General features: G+C 38.9%; 2 protein-coding genes across 2 annotated transcripts in view; one reads left to right on the top strand and one right to left on the bottom strand.

Moving 5' to 3' along the window:
- The window catches only part of LOC109418392 (UDP-glucosyltransferase 2), a 740033-nt gene that overhangs the window by 274016 nt on the left and 447571 nt on the right, over positions 1 to 18446 (bottom strand). The window lies entirely within an intron of this gene.
- Positions 10895 to 18446, top strand: part of LOC115263972 (vertebrate ancient opsin-like) — a 97005-nt gene continuing 89453 nt past the window's right edge. Inside the window, exon 1 of the mRNA XM_029867276.2 lies at positions 10895 to 12021. The gene's annotated coding sequence lies outside the window, so the exon portion shown is untranslated. The remainder of the gene's footprint in view (positions 12022 to 18446) is intronic.

Consider the following 18446-nt stretch of genomic DNA (forward strand, 5'->3'; position numbering starts at 1 on the left):
TTTAGGATTTACTTCGCAAAATTCCTGGAGGAATTCCTTCGGAAATTCATGGAGGAATTCCTTTGAAAATTCCTAGAAGAATTTCTTCGGAAATTCTTGGAGGAATTCTTCCGGAAATTCCATTAGGAATTCCTTCAAAAAATCCTGGAGGAATTCTTTCAGAAATTTCGGGAGGAATTCCTTCGGAAATTGCTGGACGAATTCCTTTGGAGATTCCAGGAAGTATTCATCCAAGATTTTTCGAAGGACCTCGCCAAGGAATTTTCGATGGAATTCCTCCAGTAATTTCCGAACGAAGTCCTTCAGGAATTTCCGATGGAATTTCTGCAGATATTTCCGAAGGAATTCTTCCAGGGTTTTGCGAAGGGATTCTTCCAAGAACTTTGGAAGGAATTCCTCCAGGAATTTCCACTGGAATTCGTCCAGCAATTTCCGATGGAATTCCGTCAGGAATTTCCGAAAGAATTCCTCCAGGAATTTCTAAAGGAATTTCTCCTGGAATTTCCGAATGAATTCCTCCGGGAATCTCCAAAGGAATTTGTTTAGCAATTTCCGAACGAAGTCCTTCAGGAATTCCCGATGGAATTTCTCCAGAAATTTCCGAAAGAATTCTTCTAGGATTTTGCGAAGGGATTCCTCCAAGAATTTTGGAAGGAATTCCTCCAGGAATTTCCAATGGAATTCGTCCAGCAATTTCCGATGGAATTCCGTCAGGAATTTCCGAAAGAACTCCTCCAGGAATTCCCAAAGGAATTTCTCCTGGCATTTCCGAATGAATTCCTCCGGGAATCTCCAAAGGAAATCGTCCAGCAATTTCCGAAGGAATTCCTCCAGAAATTTCTGAAACCTCCAGGATTTTTTTGAAGTAATTCCTAATGGAATTTCCGAAGGAATTCCTCCCGGAATTTCCGAAAGAATTCCTTCAGGATTTTCCGAAGGAATTCTGCTAGGAATTTCCGACGGTATTCCTCCAGGAATTTCCAAAAAAAATCTAAAAACAATTTCCGAAAAAATTCCTCTAGGAATTTCCAAAGGAATTCCTCCAGGAATTTCCGAATGAATTCCTCCAGGAATTTCCAAAATAATTCGTCCAGCAATTTCCGAAGGAATTCCTCCAGTATTTGCCGAAGAAATTATTGCAGGAATTTCTGAAGGAATTCCTCTTGGAATTTACAATGAGATTCGTCCAGCAATTTCCGAAGGAATTCCTCCCGGAATTTCCGAAAGAATTCCTCTAGGAATTCCTAAAGGAATTCCTCCTGGAATTCCAAAGGAATTCGTCCAGCAATTTCCGAAGGAATTCCTCCCGAAATTTCTGAAAGAATTCCACCAGGAATTTCCGAAGGAATTACTCCTGGAATTTACGAAGGAATTCCTCCAGGAATTCCGCTAGGAATTTCCGAAGGAATTGCTGCAAGAATTTCAAAAAAAGAATCCAAAAAGAATTTCCGAAAAAAAATCCTCCACGACTTTCCGAAGGAATTCCTCCATCAATTTCCAAAAGCATTCCTCCAGGAAGTTTGGAATTATTTTGTCCAGGAATTTCGTAAGGAATTCACCTAAGGATTTCCTCACGATTTTCTCTATGGATTTCTGAAAGAATTCCTCCAGGAATCTCTGAAGGTGTTCATCCAAGATTTTCCCAAGGAACTGCCCAAGGAATTTCAGAAGGAATTCCTCCAAGAATTTCCGAAGGAATTGCTCCAGGAATTTCCGAAGGAATCCTTCAGGAATTTCCGAAGGAATTTCCGAAGGCATTCCTTCAGGAATTTCCGATGGAATTCTTCCAGGAATTTGTGAAGGGATTCCTGCATACATTAAAAAAAATACGAGGATGCAGGAGAATTTTATTTTTACTAGTCAAAACCAGCTCTGATCATCTCAGTTTTTCGGTTAAGTTAAAATATAGTTGCTCGGTCAGGGGGGGGCCACGGCCCCCCCCTGCCCCCCCTGGCTACGCCCTTGCAGTTGGACTCTGCAAATTCAATAGAACAGCCTATTTTAATAAGAAGGCTAATATTAGAAGAAGTAGAGAATACTTGCAGTATGGCTGCTAAATTGTGACCGAGTATATAAATGTATATAAGTAGCTCAAAGCAGCCTGTGTTGTTAAAATGTAATAGCTTGGTAATGAAAAAGTCATTACATTCGAATGTTCAGTTGTGCTAAAAACAGATCAATTTATCTCAAACTTCTTGGTGACAATTTAGCATTCATCCTCATGACTTTCGGCATGAATGATTTTTAGCCGAATGGCTCGATGTGTTTTCGGGCATTCTCACTTATCAGAAAGCTGGCCATTTGACAAGGTCTGGGGCAAGAACGCAATACCAAATGAATTATGATAAAAACGAATTTTGTGGGGGTATGGTTATAAGATCGTCTATTTGAAAGAACATTCAACATTAAAAAGAAGGAAACATTTTAGATTAAAATACTTATAGCTTTCAAAGGAATAACTTCGAAAGAACAGTCATAGCTTGAAATAAAAAGAATTCTCAAATTAAAACTTCAACAACTATATTGTAACAGCATTTTATAGTTCCAAAGAACAGCCAATAATGAAAAGAAGGTAGAATTATTTATTAAAATATGAATTAGCACCAATAGTAAATGTTTATGCATATTTTAAGAGAACACAATATTTTCAAAAAAGGCCGGTTAGGTAAGCATACTGAGCTCTTCAGGATCCATATTTGAATATACAAGTACATCGTCTTCGGCCATCGGATATGCACAGAGAACAGACGTCTATCTTTGCTATCTGCCTTGTGTAAAACTTTGTAACGGTCATATCAGAGTATGTGGTTATGCTCCCGTTGCGTGGCGCTAGCGTTCCATCACTTACATTGTTGTGTTGTCATTTTTGTTTCCAGTGCTCGCCGTTTTTCGCCGTTTGGCGCTTGTGTCGTTTGGTGGGCTACTGTATTTTAACGATGGACACTGCCATCGTGGGGTCAAATCGACTTTATATGTGGGGCACCCAAGTAACAATCAGCATGCCTTGAAGGTTTATTCATGTTTTATCCTGGTTTTATACGAGCATATCAAAAAGCTAGTTGTTCTAAATTAGTTTTATGTGGTAGTTTTTTACTTTGAAACTTTGGCGTTCCATAAAACTATCATATAACTTCTGCTATAAACATTTTCAATTAAAGACTTGCAAGTAGACATGAATTGGTTTTATCACTTATTATACACCATTTCAATAAAACTTGCATTTGCGGTTGTTGTCGGAGAGATTTTTTTTGTAAACAAATACACAAAACTGTGAGGCAATGCATAAAACCAACAAAAGATTTCGTGGCCGTAACATAAACCAAAAAAATGCTGTGATAAAACCGCTAGTTCTATCATGAGCTCAGTTATGACTACTTCAGGAGGGTTAGCCCTATTGGAGGAATCATCAGGAACACAGAGTTTTATCAGAAAAATATGTCGCCTAGCCGGGATTATTCATGTAAATACAGAAAAAAATTTACTCAATTTTATGATTTCACGTACAGCTAAGATCAAATAATCCATACAACAGGTTTCCGTCATTTTATTTTGTCAGAAAAATTACATAATGTCTTTTAAACTTCGCTGTGTTGAAAAAAAACCTTTTTTGCACCCAATTCCACCGAGTCAATTTAATGCATTTAACTTCCAAATTATGCATAGTTTGTGTGGCGCACTTAGTTTTTGTCATTATCACAGTCACATTCACCACAAATTTTCCGTGGCATGTCTCCTGACACGTATTAAATAGGTAAACAAATCTGAATTCCATATCTGCATCTTTCCAATTGATGGCTGGATAAACAACCAAGCATAATTTATTCTGACAATCGAACATTCAGAGTGAAAAATAATCAAAACAATTATTTGACAAATCAGAAGATGGTTTTATTTAGAAGATTGATAAAACTATGATACAACCCGAAATCCTAAGCCGGTTTGCATACGATGTCCTGTAGACCCTAATAAGACTGGGCCAACTAGCCAGAACGTGGGCTTATTGAGGCATACAAGAACTCGAGAGCATTTTCAAGTCGGCATCAATGGTTTTATGTTTAGGATTTTTGAATCGCTAAAAAACTTTGATAAAATTAAAATTGTTACTTGGGCAGTCTCCGCTAGTGGCGTTGAGGTGCACTTAAATCCTTTACACACGATTTCAACGTATTTTTGTTCGAGCTTAAACGTCTGTTCTCTGTGATATCAGGCAAACTGTTTGAATCAGCAACCTTTCCCTTCGTCGCAGTTTTCTTAAATGCATTGCATTTGCTTCTTACGTTTCCGTAAACCCTTAATTTTTTATTTCTTCTCATAAGGGAATTTTAACTTATGCTAATTCTTCCCTCTAAGTAAATCTGTCATGAATCACAACGTTGCTAAAGATTGCCCAAGGATTACCCTTTTCTAACTGATTAAGTTTTATCAACTTCCAATAAATTGTCCACAGTGAACACTTTTTGGGCGACCTACTGAATGATTTCGGGTTGGCGTTCGGGCTTGTGATGTGTAGACGTAAAAAAAAACAAGGCATTAAAAAATCCTCAAACTAAAATTGCATTTTGACCGCCACTTAGTCCTGTACTAGAGTGCTTGATGATCACTTGGCCTGATGATTGTCTAACGAAAGCCGGCTGTATAACACCGGGCCATAACATATTTATTATTGACAAATCATATGGGGATCAAGTCCACGGTTTTTTTTGCATTTTTCGGGTAAGTGCCGCATTCGGGTAAATGTCGTACTCGGGTGAATGTCACATTCGGGTAAATGTCGCGTTCGGGTATTTGTCGCATTCGGGTAAATGACGTTCGGGTAAATGTCATTCGGGTAAATGTGTTTCGGCTAAATGGTTTTCGGGTAAATGTTATAGAACCCTTTAGAATAGATTACTCCATGAAGTTTCACCAGAAGTTGACCTAGTAGTCACGTTAGATTTTGAGTTAGAAAATGGACCAGCAGCTCCTTCAGAGACTCCGCTAAGGTAGGGATTGCGCTAGAAATTCTCTTATGCGTTTTTTTTAAACATCCCAGCGATTGCACTGGAAGTTGCTCGAAGAACTTTTCTATAAATTATTCTTAAAATTTTTCTAAGGACTCTGTAATAAATTTCGATTAAATATTTGGTATCTTGTGCTTGTGTGTTGAAATATAATCATCAACGATGATGTTTGCCGCTGCAAAAGCCGCGAAGAACGTGATAAGGGCAAGCAAAAAGGCCTGCTTCGAGGGTTTTTGTCAGAGTGCCAATGCGAATCCGTAAAGTGATGCCTGCAGAATCGTGATGGTGCAACCGCCCCAAATTCAAGCGATTGTACTGAAATATTTAATATACTTTTTCGGATGTGATATTGTGTGCTGAAAAAAAAATTAGGTTATCTTTTAATATTATTATTTTTTTATACTTAGCTCTAGCCGTGAAGCGATGTCAGTTTCAGGAGAATACAATTTTCTAGTTGGAATTCACAAACACACTACTTCGCACCCTACTCTACTCTACTGTTCTGCTAACTCCAGCACTACTTACTTTGCTTCACTTCACTTACTCACTCACTAAATAACTTCCCTAATTTCTCGAAATAAATTCCTAATAACTTCTTAATAACTTCTTAATAACTTCTCTCGAATGTCGGGGCCCGTGGCGCAGTGGTCCACACGTTCGCTTCATAAGCGGATGGTCATGGGTTCGAACCCAGCCCCGGCACTTGCAGTTTTTCGTCAGTTGCTCTTCCCCCCGAGAGCAGCTGGCACCTGACCCTCTTCGGAGCATATAGCTCCAACGGACCCGGAATTTGGATATCGGCGAACCGCAACTCATAATGGACCCCCCAATCGGACTGGAAAAGGAACAGCAGCCAAAACATCAGCATCATCGTGCTCATCATTCTACCGTGGACAGGGTAGAAAAGTTGAAGCAGCACAAGGCACCAGTTCGATATAGTTGAATTAGAATAGAATACATGTAGGCGCTGTACAAAGTGCAGCGTCCAATTGGAATCGCTCACGTAGTGCCCTAGTGGACAAAAGAGCTGTAAATTAGGTTAAGTGAATAAGAATAAAAAAAACTTCTCTCGAATAAATTCCTAAGCACTTCACTCGATCAAGGGTCCGGCAGCGGTTTTCATATCCTGAGATTTCAACCTACACATCAACTCTCATTACAATACATATGCACTACACTTTTCAATCATCCCCACTCTGGAATCAGAAAAGAATCCTGGAGTTCCTGAGCTGGAAAGAGATGTGCATATATCCTTCTTTCATTTGTGCTGTTTCCCCATATGATGTCTTTTTGAATCAAAGAGATTCATTTGACCAATCATATTCATCATATTTCCCCTTTTGGTTGATTACATGAACTCAAACGGTTCATTTGACCAATCGCATTCCAAAATTTTCCGAACTTGCATGCGTTTCAGCCCCTGCGCCTAGAAAAAATCTTGAGCTCGGGATAAACTTTGATTTTTCATGGCGAGTTAAAAACAAACATTGAATCTAATGTAAACTTCGATTCTATTGGAACCCAACCCGTTTCTACACACCAAAAGTATATTTTCAAACCGATAGTTTTCTCGTCCTTAAAAACTAAACATCATTCCATATCACTTGTGTTCCCATAAAAATCGAACCCATCATTTTATAATTTGAAGGCAAACCATCCTCATGAAGTCCGACCCTAAAGGGGCCTTTTCTATTTTTCAATCCGACCACGTCCGAGATAATTATCCATGACGAAAAAAAGTTTTCGTTCAGCATCGGGATAATTCGGGTCCCTAAAAAAATGGTGGGGAGAGATCGGGTCAACATCGGAATATTTATCCGTGACGAATGGAAGGGAGAGATCGGATCCACGATCGGTCTTGATCGGGATACGGATCCTACAAAATATCCCTAAAGAGTGGTGGGGAGAGATCGGTTCACCTTCGGAAATATTTATTCGAAATATGGTGGGGGGTATGATATTCCAAATTTGCAACCCCTACCCATAAATAAAATTTTCACACACTATCAATATAAAGCGGTGGGGATAAGATCTAATTCGTGATGAAAATGAAGTTTCCCAATTGATTGATTCGTACTCAAATATATGAATAAAATGTCTCGTACTCAAATTCGTTCGAGAACCCCTGTAGTACGAATACTCATAATCACAGTTGGATCGATTGTTCCTTTGGATTATCGACGGGCTTTTCCCGCTTAATGACCGCAGTCCTTGGCCTGCTTTCGTAGGACGGCCTGGGACTGGGGCTGGCGATGAGGAGAGGGTCACCGATGGGGAACTTGCGGGGATAGCAAAGGAACAGGAATCGAACTCACCGTCTCTGGAGAAGCTTTTCCACCAGGCAATTAGGCACGTTCTCCTCCATTACCCAGGCAAGAGAATTCATCGTTGGAATAAAAATACAAAAATACAAAATACAAAAATACAATCTTGGATTTACTCAGAAACATCTACTAGGGATTCCACCTTGTATGCCTTCTATGGATTCCTCCATACTTCAAAAATTCCTTTCGGGGATTCAGCAGTTCAATATTATAAGAAAAGAGTTTCTTTAGGGAACAAAGGCTTAGTATAGAATCCAGAAATTCAATTCAGGGAATTCTCCTGGAACTCTTGAAGGTTTTCAAGAAAAAAAAATAAGGATCCAAGAATAATTCCATTAGTCCTGAAAGTTTTCCACAAGGAGCTCTTTGAAAATTTCTTTGAAGAACATCTGCAGAATTCATTGCAGAAACTTCTGATAGATTCCCACAATGAACTTCTGGAGGAGTCTCAAAAGCAACTCGTGGAGCATAAACCATATAATAATAATAATAATAATAATAATAATAATAATACCCAAGTAGCACCTGCAACTTAAATGGAAATGATCATCGTTGCAAACATGTTGCAACTGAGTTTTCATGAAACAATCAAAATAAAAACCTATTAAAATACTGTTGTTAATGCCAAACTGAGGTGTAACAGTTTTATAACAACTAGCAAAATGAAAACAAACGTTATCATTAGTCGAAACTTGCGAAACCAATTTGTAACTGAAGTATAATCTGATTGTTTCAACGAATCTTAGTTACAACCGTTTACAAACCAAATCAACCAAAACATTGATTCTGGTTGTTATAAACATGTTGCACCTGGAACTTATTTAGAACATAACGAACAATTTTGACAGGAGAGATAGAAGTTCCAAAATGTGCCGCAAAATGTTTTTGTGATCACGAAAAATATAAAATGCACTATAAAAAACCAAAATGTTTCAAAAATAACGAAATCATGTACAAATAAAATGAAACCTTTTCTTCATAAATTTATCGACATATTCCAAATTTTATAGAATTAAAGTGGTAAAGTAGAAAAAAAATCTTACAATAGGTTTACATTTTTTACAAAAAACGTGAAATTTTCGGTACGTAGTAAATGGACAGCCTCTTGTCGACGTAAATGGGAAGTACACGTCCAAGTGTCTGCTTTTTTGATTATTTAGTCCTACACGGAAAATTCAAAGTACCTTATTTTGGGTCGATTTTACCCTAAAATGAGTATATCAAATTGATTAGTTACCCAAAATTAGGTTGTTTTTTCCTCTCTCTCACCGATGTTCAGAGATGCGTCTATCCGACGGTGGTCCTTGAGGCCAATAAGTCCATTTTGGGTAAATGTAGATTTACCCAAATTTGGGTTGAATGAAGGGGGTCTTGGGTTGAATTTAGCTACTCTAGAGTATACTTTTAGTTGGAGGTGAAGGCAATTTACTTTGCGTGAGTTTAATCGATTCACTCAAATGTTGACTTATTGGGCCGAACTATAGGATTGCGTCAAAAGAATCCAATTTTTGGTAGTTTGGCGGTTCCGTGTACCACGTGCAGCATTGTTGTTCTTTGTCGATACGGATTCCCATATACATGATTCAGCAAATAGCATCTTTCTAAATTCTAAAATTAATTTTCAGCATTTTATGGGTGCATTAAATAAGCTGCTGAAATGCACTCCGCCAAAGCAACATGGCGAGTTATTTTTTACCACAAATGCCTAAATTTTCACTCGCAAAATGATAGGTAGACTGAGGCGCGTTGAGAATACGGAGCTAAAATGCGTAACTTACCGATAAATCTGGAACGGCACACAAATTGAAGTTATCGGTCAGCCTTTTTGCGATATATTTATGCACACAATTTATTATTTACATGAACGAAACTGTTGATGCATAATAACTGGCAGTGACGAATGTGGTGACTAGCTGACTAGTTGTCGAATCGGTCACCATTTTTTAAGTCGACTATAAGTTGTATCTTGGTTATAATTCGATTGCGTATTAAAACCGTTTATATCACGAATGGATGTTTTATATTGGCTCCACCTCTTGCGCTTTTTTGGTTGCAATTTAGTCGTTAATAAGACGATTGGTTCAAATGGCATAACTTTCAATATAGTTGCATACAAATTACAGGAACTTATTAATGTCCAAGTGTGTTGCTTGGGTAATAATAATAATAATAATAATAATAATAATAATAATAATAATAATAATAATAATAATAATAATAATAATAATAATAATAATAATAATAATAATGAAATGAATTTTGCAGCACCTCGTGAAATTGCAGCGTGGAAATTGGTATTTCGTTCAATTTTGAATGAATCATCCAAGCTCTGCTAGGAAGAAGTCCCGAGAGGAATCCTGAAAAAGTAAAAGAACCTATTGATAGAATCCCTGGAAGAATCTCGGAATGAATCTCTAAAATAAAGAAGAATCAATGAAAAATGCTGGCATGACTCAATGGAGGAATCCTAGAAAGGATTTCTGAAGGATTTCATAAAGGAAGCTCGGGAAAAATTCCTGAAGGAGACCCCAAAGAAAATGGAAGCGTTACCTGAAATAATTTCGAAAGGATCTCTTTTTAATATCCTAGAGGAACCTGTGGAACAATCTCAAAATAGATCACTGAATGGATCCTGAATACTGAAATAAAGTCTCAAAGGAAACTAGAGAAGTATCCATTATTAAATCATGAAAGAAATTTATGAAGAAATCCCTGAAAGGATCCCCAACAGGAATCATTGAAAGAATGCCAAAAAAAAAAACGAAAGAAATCAATGAAAGTGGAATAATGGAAGTAATTCTGGGAGAAATTTCTAGAAGAATCCCGAGAAGAATCATTGAAAGAATATCTGAATGAATCTCTAGATGTTCTTCAATAGCTTGATAGCAGTTTACAAAATTGTTTTATCAAGTTTCAATCTGACAATAGACAATCCAACCACAAAAGTGTCCAAGAACATACCAAAATTCAATAATAAAACTGCAAACAACTTTTACTTCACTCAAAACTGTCACAACCATCTTCGTCAGCGTCGTATCAACTTCTGTTGACATTCCTCGCGCTAAATAGCCACTAATTTCCTCTGCTTCCACTCGAGTAAACAGCTTGCCGACGATTTTGGTAAATAAACTTGTTACAAAAACATCTTTCCTCCGAATCCCATCCCATCCGTCACGCAAAATTTCACGGACACCAACATTATTGCTCTTGAAACCGGCGCGTCCATTCTTCCAACCACATCCTCCCAGAGTAACTCATTCCCACCAGACTCACTTTCTCTCACCGAAATAGCTGCCGCCGCCACTCATTTGCTCCTGAACTTGACACTCGTCTCACTCGTCAGCTGATGGGAGCGGCGGACCGGCCATCTGTCTGGTCTGGCTCTTCGCGTTTATCACCGCGCGTTACATCAGCCAGTCGTCGTGAGATGCAATCCCGCTGAGACCCTTCCCCAGCGCTTCCGCAACCACACTGCTGATTTTGGTGACACCACCACCCACCTCTGTCCTTGATTCCACGTCCACCAGATCCGTGGTAGTTGCTTCTTCCGGTGAGGGCAAGCCAGCTCCACGGCAGTATATTTACAGCATGCAACCGAACCATCCGGTTCAGTTGACGGTTGGATGCTGCGGCGAACAGACACCGATTCGGTATAGAGGAGTGACTTCATCAAGTGGCACAGTTGTGTGGGATTGTAAGAACAGCTGCTCTGGAACCAGCTGTTATCGGTTTCATCTGGTTCAGTGGAATCAATCATCGACCACCCGGGTTCTTTTAAAGGGGATAGACCCAGGTCGGCGAAGCAAACTCATGACCGGATGCAACAGTTGAACAGTCAAGTGAACAGGGGGTGCACTTATCGTCGATTCTCTTTTGTGCGATCGTTCGCTCGTTCGTGAGTTCGTCGGTTCGCGTCCTCTTCAAAGATCAAAGCCCGTGTTTGAATGGGCGCGTTTCGGGTGTTTATCCGTCGATTGAGTATGCATTCGCGAGTGTAGTCAAACAATGCCGGGGTGATTCGTTGTGCTGCTATTGTACTCCGGTGTAGTGGTACCCGGTTCAGAAGATTGTGAGCGATTTGGGTGCAAGTGCGCTTGAAGGTTCAACCAAAAGAGGAAACATTAGCGCTCTCTTTTATCTTGCGGCGCGGCGATTGGCGACAAAAGACGACAAGTGTCGTATGCTTCTTCTGTTTGGGCGAAGATAGTGCCATGACTGGTGTCTGTGATTGACGTCAATAAAGGATTGGAGCACTTTTATATGATTTCAAAAAGGAAAAGATGCTTCGTGCGAAAAAAATGGTGACAATTGAAAACTTGGATCGTCCTGATCTGATTCTGTTCGGAATGGTGAAGGAGGGAGACAAGATAGATAAATTGAATCCTAGTGTGAAGATATGGTGAAATTGTTTCGTATAGGACGGTGCCAGAGCACCATAGGTGTGTGAATGTGGTTAAGTGGAAACAAGAGATTTCCAGAGAAAGAAGAAAGTTTAAATTTGAAATGGAGCTGTACAGAGGGAGGTGCTATCACCCAGAGTGAATTTAATTTATAAGGCTTAAGGCCGTAAAATTTAAAATGTGTTGTGGGCGCTAAAAGTGGTTGTGTGAATATGTGTTGGTGGTTCTTTTTTGAAACGATAAGACTAAGGAATTTCCACATGCCCGACGACGTAGAGCCGGCAAAGGTGTGAAAAGGTGCGTAACAAAATTTATAGCATATGCTTATTCTTGATTTTGATGCGGTTCTCAAATGATCCAAAGGGAAGCCGTCCTGAGGAGAGATTTATGACTCGCCGTATGGAAAGATGTACCTCTTTATTAAGCAGAGGAGAAGGAAATACGGAATCGTCGAGGCTCGTAATCAGAGTGGTAAACCCAGTCGTTTCGTTTGTAAATGGGGAGCAAATGAATATGCTGTAGATTCTCGGATCCGGCAAAAACAAAGTGTCGTTCTGCATGTGGAAAAATTACGCAATGGAAGTTGGTCTACAGTTGTCATTACTTATGCACGGATCGTAGATGCTGTTGCATAATGATTCTCTGCTTGGCAATGTGGATTATGGTGGTGCTGACTGAGATGCCGAACTGGAATGGAATTTTAAATTTGTTTAAAATTGTTGAATCATTCAGTAGAAAGCTGCTATTGAAAATTACTCTGTTATTGTGTATTCAGTCGTTTAAGGCTAAACTGGAAGCATTTCCTCACTTTTTGGTTTTTAGTTTTTTTTTTATTAAAATCGGTTTTCGTGCACATGCAGAGTATGGATCAAGGTATCTTCTGATTTTTTTTGTAGTGGAAAATATTTTTCGTTTTTGCAGAAGCCATTTTTGAACAAAATTTTACAAAAAAAATGGTTTAGGCAAAAATGGAAAACATTTTCCACCTCAAAAAAGTTCAGAAGATACATTGATCCATACTCTACATGTGTACGAAAACCGATCGGTTCTTTTTTGGGTCTCGGAGACAGTAGGTTGTTGGCCTAAGGTCCCCTATCCACCGTTATGGGGCTGCCACCTTAGGTGTAGCTTCCGGTGGAGGAGCATTTCATACTCAGCCGCTGGATGCCAGAACAGACGCTATTTGAACCGCACCTCCTTGATGAACAGACGCTCGAGACGTACCTCCTCAATCTAGCTGAAGTCAGAAGGACAACAGTGCCCAGACTGCACTGCCAGCGCCTAGTGGCAGAATCTCGAACTAATCGATTAATCAACTGAGAGCCCTTAATCTACCGATCAACTTTGCTAAAGACATCATCTTTCTATGTCATCAGGATCCTAAGATACATGGAATACAAGGTTTGTTTGCTCTCTAGCGCCGCCTAGCGGTGGAATTTTGTATCAAACGGCACATCACCAGTAAGTCCTTGACCAGCTTAACAACTTTGCCAAACACACCACCTCTTTAAGTAATCAGAGTGCTGAGGTATAAGGTATGGAAATTTCGCTAGTGTTATGTTTTTTGTCTGTGATTTCTGTCATAGACAAAGAGACATAATACTGATCAAATCTGCATACCATATATCTAACGATTCTGATTACTAAGAGAGATGGTGTCTTCGGCAAAATTGTTTAGCTAATTAATTTTATATTTCATATATCTCAGGATCCTGATCACATAGAAAGATGGTGTCTTCGGCAATATTTTTTGGTTGATCATCACCTCTCAGTTAATTAGCCAATTGGTTAAAGATTTTGTCACTAAGCGGCGATAGCTGCAAATTTGCATAAGCATGCAACTTTTAACTAATATTCAGAAAATTTTTTACAAGCTGTAACTTTTTATAAAATGCACCAAAACTTCTCAAATTTTTGACTGCTAGTTGCTCAACTAGTTAGCTAATAATGGTACATATTTGAGCGCGATTGAATAACTTAACATGAAGTTAGAGCGCTTCTAGTAATGGTTCACTGTACAGCTCTGCCACCGTTCCAAATGTTCTGGCAATAATGTCCATGTCGCAAAGCACACAAATTGTCCGGATTTTGTGAAAATCGTTCCCCGGCTGTTGAGCCCGGTTCGTCGCATCACACCTTCCAGAGCGATGTTGAAGGGTAGGCATGAGAGTCCATCACCTTGTCGCAGTCCCCGGCGAGAATCGAATGAACTGGATAGTTCACCCGAAACCCTTACGCAGTTTTGCACACCGTCCACCGTTGCTTTAATCAGTCTAGTCAGCTTTCCAGGAAAGCCGTTTTCGTCCATGATTCTCCATAGCTCTGCGCGGTCGATACTGTCGTATGCTGCTTTGAAGTTGATGAACAGGTGATGCGTTGGGACCTGGTATTCACGGCATTTCTGGAGGATTTGCCAAACGGTAAAGATCTGGTCCGTTGTCGACCGGCCGTCGATAAAGCCAGTCTGATAACTTCCCACGAACTCATTCGTTTTAGGTGACAGACGACGGAATATGATCTGAGTTGGTAGAGGAAAAAATCTCGCAGCAGGCTTTAATTTGCGCAGCTCAAAGCTAAAAGAAATGTAACTTTTATTTTAACGTTTCAAAGGGAATTCATATTATACATACATTTAGTCTTTTCCTACCGGCTCAGGACTCTAGCCGTAGAAATTCAGGACGCGGAGGAATTCAGTAATCGCTACCTAATCTTACTACAGAGACGGAGGAGAAATTATGCTAACGTATGTGCAGAAGTAGTGTGCGATCTAGTATTCGAACACAAGATATATACTACGATTTCACAAATCACAATATGCTATCGTATCTAGCGCACATTAGCCCGACACACTCCTAGCGAAATATTATACTGCTATATCTCACAAAATATCATTAATTTAGAATTCACTATCTCGTGGGAACAGCTTTCGTACATTCCATTCGCCATGCATCTGTTTCCCTGGCTATTGTTTGAAAGAATGACAATCTGCTTCGTACGTATTCTGCAATCGACGCTGATGGCAGTCATTGTCCGTGCTGCCAGAACAATCTGGGATAGCACTTTGTAGGCAGAATTCAAAATAGTGATCGCCCTGAAGTTCTCACATTCCAAATGGTCGCCTTTCTTGTGAATGGGGCAGATTACCCCTTCCCTCCACTCCTCCGGTAGCTGTTCGGTTTCCCAGATCCTGACTATCAGCCGATGCAGACAGGTGGCCAACTTTTCTGAGCCCATCTTGCGATACCATCCTTACCAGCTGCTTTGTTGGTTTTGAGCTGGTGAATGGCATCCTTAACTTCCCTCAGCGTGGGAGTTGGTTCATTTCCGTCCTCCGCTGCACTGGCGTCGTCGTTTCCTCCGTTGCCGTGGGCTCCCGTGCCTACGTTCTCCACGTTCAGGTGTTGATCGAAGTGCTGCTTCCACCTTTCGATCACCTCACGTCCGTCCGTCATAAGGCCTTCGTCTTTTTTTTTTTTTTATCTAATAATCGGCAAATTTCCTTGGAATAGTTTAAGAGAAAATCATTTATTGGTAAATTTCTGCAAGAAACCCATGAGAAAATCCTGTTCAAATTCATATAGGAGTTTTAGGTTGTTTCATTTCTTGAAACAATTCCTAATAATTTGCTAGCAGAGTCACTCGAGTAAACCATGATGAATTTTTAAAGAAGGTGAAATTCCCTAAAAAATGTCTTCATAATTTCCTGTAGAAAAATTTCTTTGTTAATTCCTGAAAAAAAAAACATAAAGAAAAATTCTGAAGGAATTGTAGAGAAAATCCAGCAGAAACTAATGGAAATACTCCCTGAAGATTTTTTTTGGAAAATGCAGATGAAATATCTAAAGAAAATTCCTGGCTGAAATCTTGGGATAATATCTGGGGAATCTTCTTGAGTTATCTTGGCAAAACCCTTACAGAATTTGCTAAAGATCACACTGTGTGTGAAGAATTACATGTCTGTTTAGAGAATGAATCACTAAAATAATTAAACGGCCGCACTCTGTTAAGCACCCCTAAAAATCAGTTTTTTGCTTATAACTTTTTCTGTACATTTTTCACAATTTCCAAATGTTCTGAGAAATGTTTTGCCTTACTAAATCATGTAACTTTCTCGAAGAAAGCATATATCTATCTCATATTGATCATGTTATTGATCACTGTTTATCTGAAAAAAAAAAAACCTAAATTTTATAGGAAAGTTATCTGTTGAACATTTTTGCGTGTTCATGTGAAAAAAAATAAGTAAGAAAAACACTGAGTACATGTTTTGATATGTTGGTCATTTGGTAATGAAACATTTTATAATGATAGTCATTTCTAGTACATGAATTTTAATATACAGGCGAAAGCAGGCTAAAACTGGCTATATTTTTGCAATAGATAAAACTTGTTCCATATTTTCAAATGTGAAAACCCAGGTCTGCGAAAATGTGCAAAAGTTTATAAGTGGGCATGTCAAACATAAGCATTTTTTAAAGTGAAACTTTCCATAACATGATAAATAAGAGAGATAGATATATACTTTTTTTCGGGAAATTTATGCGATTTAGTAAGGCAGACATTTTCTAGAACATTTGGAAATTGTGAAAAATGATCAGAAAAAGTTTTTGTTATACGATCACGATCAAACGATCAATCTGACTATACATGTCAATGGTTGCTCCTCCGTGATTGATCTGAACTGGTACCAATTGCACTGAGATCCAACTGAATAAGAGGCTGGGACATTCCACTTATTCTCAAAGTGCAATTTTAGCAGCTCATGCATATTTGATCAATAACGGCGCCGGCCAAGTCCTTATAGCCAGCTGGGAAGGGAAAGGAATGTTAGAGTGTACTGGTTGTTGCTACTAGAGACCGAGAGCACTCTGCGTCCCCACAACCCGCACGGACTGGGGTATTTTTAGACGGAAAGGATGGAAGATCTGGGAGTCACCGTTGGGTCGGTGATGCGATCCATGGATAGGGGATATTTATAGTGTTCGTGATAGATTGTGTGGTGAATAAGGTGAATAAGGTCAAGCGGCACAGCACGCTTTGGTTGCATAACTTATAGGCGTTATATATACACTGTGCTGTGAGTAGAAGTTGGAAGGGAGGGAAACGACTTTTTTCAATTCGTTTCTGGTTCTAGCGATGGCTATGAACATATGAATATACATGAGTTGTATATGTAGAGAAGAGAGAGCGAGAGAAAGTGGATAGAAAGATACAAAGTAGGATGAAAAGGACGGGCCAGGGATTGAACCCATGACCTTCTGCATACGAATCAGAAGTGGTAGCCACTAGACCACCAAGCCCGTCGATCAGAAAAAGTTTTTGTTATAAACAAAAAACTGATTTTTAGGGGTGCTTCATATGAAACCTCTCAAATGTACATACAAATCAAAAGACAGAACTTTTGTATCTTCGGCAAAGTTGTTCCTAGTAAAATTAACTACAACTTCTCTGAACAAAAATATTTTTTTAGTTTACAAATAGAAAAGATGGAAATCGTTTCTAACTTTTAGAGGGATTAATCACAAAACTGATGTTTCCATAAATTAGGACTTATTTTATAGAAAAACTTTTCCGAAGACATCAAAGATCAAAAATCATGATTTCATGGTCAAAACAATTTTGATCACGTTTTTGGGCCATCTACAACAGTGTGAGCCGCTATGAAATGAAAAGATAGCGCCACCGTAGCCTTGTGCACTTTTTCTTTGCCATTTGGAAGAACTACAATGTATCTTTAGATTTCGAGCTTTGCCTACCTAGATAAATCGGAAATAAACAAAAAATGCGACAGATAAAACTTTGTATTTTTTTGCAATTTTATACAAAAGTTTATTTGCACACATGCATGTATAAATAATTGCTAAATTATTAAAAAAATATGCATCTCATGAAACAAAAACTATACGCAAAACTGTTATTGCTTAACAGCACAAGTCTGCTGGTTCATCACGAAAGAGATATATGGCATCCCTGTTGAGGCAGTCCTGGTTAAATTTCAAGGAAAATTCATGGAATCAATCCAGAATGCTGGAGTTTTTGATTGAAATCCTGGCGAAGTTCCTGATTTCCTCCTGAGGTAGTTCTTTGAGGAACAAAACCCTGTCGGAATTTTTGAAAAAAAAAAAACAGAAAGTAATCTTGGAAGAAATCGTGCCAAATCCCTAAGGGTTGTAGGGTTGTAGGGAGCAAATGGAGAAAATTTTTCTCAAAATTACAGATGAAATTTCGGTAGTGATAGTGCAATTTTCAGTGGAGTTTTTGGTCATTTCTGAAGAACTCCTAATTTCCTAAAAAATCCTTGGGGACTTGCTGGTGGAAAATCAGAAAGAATTGCTGAAGGAGTTCTTGAGGCGATTTCTGGGGAATAATGTAGCACAGGCTGGAGTAATTTTAGGGAAGATTGCTGAAAGGAAATATAGTCGAACGTTTGAAGATTATTCTAGCGGTATTTCTTTTGTAAATTTTCAAATATTCTTGTTGATAGAATTCTTTGAGAAAATTCGGAGTCTGAACATATTCTTGGGGGAATTCTTACTGTTACTTCGGGAGAATTCATATAAAAACTCTTTTGTGAATCCCTGAGCGAAAATTTTGAGGAAATGTCTAGACGAATTCCTAAGAGAATTGCTGGAACAATTCCATAGAGAATTGGTGGACGGAGTTCTCGGGGAATTCCTGAAAAAAATCTATGTAAACTCCAGGAACGAATCCTGTACTATTTC

This window comes from Aedes albopictus, chromosome 3 (genome assembly GCF_035046485.1).
Source record: "Aedes albopictus strain Foshan chromosome 3, AalbF5, whole genome shotgun sequence".
Classification (NCBI taxonomy): domain Eukaryota; kingdom Metazoa; phylum Arthropoda; class Insecta; order Diptera; family Culicidae; genus Aedes; species Aedes albopictus.